Consider the following 1,117-nt stretch of genomic DNA (forward strand, 5'->3'; position numbering starts at 1 on the left):
TGTGTGTGTGTGTGTGTGTGTGTGTCTGTGTCTGTGTGTGTGTGTGTGTGTGTGTGTGTGTGTGTGTGTGTGTCTGTGTGTGTGTGTGTGTGTCTGTGTGTGTGTGTGTCTCTGTCTGTATGTGTGTGTGTGTGTGTGTGTGTGTGTGTGTCTGTGTGTGTGTGTCTGTGTGTGTGTGTGTGTGTGTGTGTGTGTGTGTGTGTGTCTGTGTCTGTGTGTGTGTGTGTGTCTGTGTGTGTGTGTGTGTGTGTGTGTGTGTCTGTGTGTGTGTCTGTGTCTCTGTGTGTGTGTGTGTGTGTGTGTGTGTGTGTGTGTGTGAAAAAAATTCTACTTGCCTCCAAAGTAATTATTATGGCCCCTGTCCACACAAAAAAATCCTGAAAAAACGTCAAAAGCATCTACATTTTTTTTTGTCAAAATGCTTTAAAAAAATTAAAATAAAAATCCAAATAAATGTCAACAAAAAAACATCAAAAACATCAAAAGCATTGAGAAAAACAGGCTGAATAAAGCATTAAAAGAGCGTCAACACCAACCCCATTCTCAGGGACATTAAACCCTTATTGTTGAACCCTGTAATGTAAGTATTTAGAAACTTTTGTACATAAATAAACTTAGCACAAAAAGTAAGGAAATGTGTGTTTGGTGGATTATTTCTCTGTGGTAACAATGCTTTTTGGTAATAAATCTTGTACTGTTGGAAAGCCTGTTTAGTTCCCTTTCAAATGGTGCCCCATCTGTAAGGGATATGCATTTGTGGGATGAGTAGCAGAGCTGAGTATGTGGGTTGTGCCCGTGAAAAATTTGCCAAATCTTCTCTGCCAATGCCAAACAGCTTATTCTGCTGTTGCTATTGACTCTTGTTTTGAGCTTCTGGTAGCCCTCAGGTGACCCGATTGTCCAGATTCTGCCTACGGCAGTTGGATTGTAGGTTCAAAGTGCTGATTGCTGCACCGATACAGTAACACCTTTGGGTGGAGGCAGTGTGATGGTGTGGGGCGGCATCTCCCTCACTGGGAAAACGAGGCTCATCATCATTGGAGGCAATCTCAATGCAGAGAGATATAGAGATGAGATTCTGCAACCAGTGGCAACCCCATATCTCCACAGTCTGGGA

This window comes from Perca flavescens, chromosome 11, assembly GCF_004354835.1.
Source record: "Perca flavescens isolate YP-PL-M2 chromosome 11, PFLA_1.0, whole genome shotgun sequence".
Taxonomy (NCBI): Eukaryota; Metazoa; Chordata; class Actinopteri; order Perciformes; family Percidae; genus Perca; species Perca flavescens.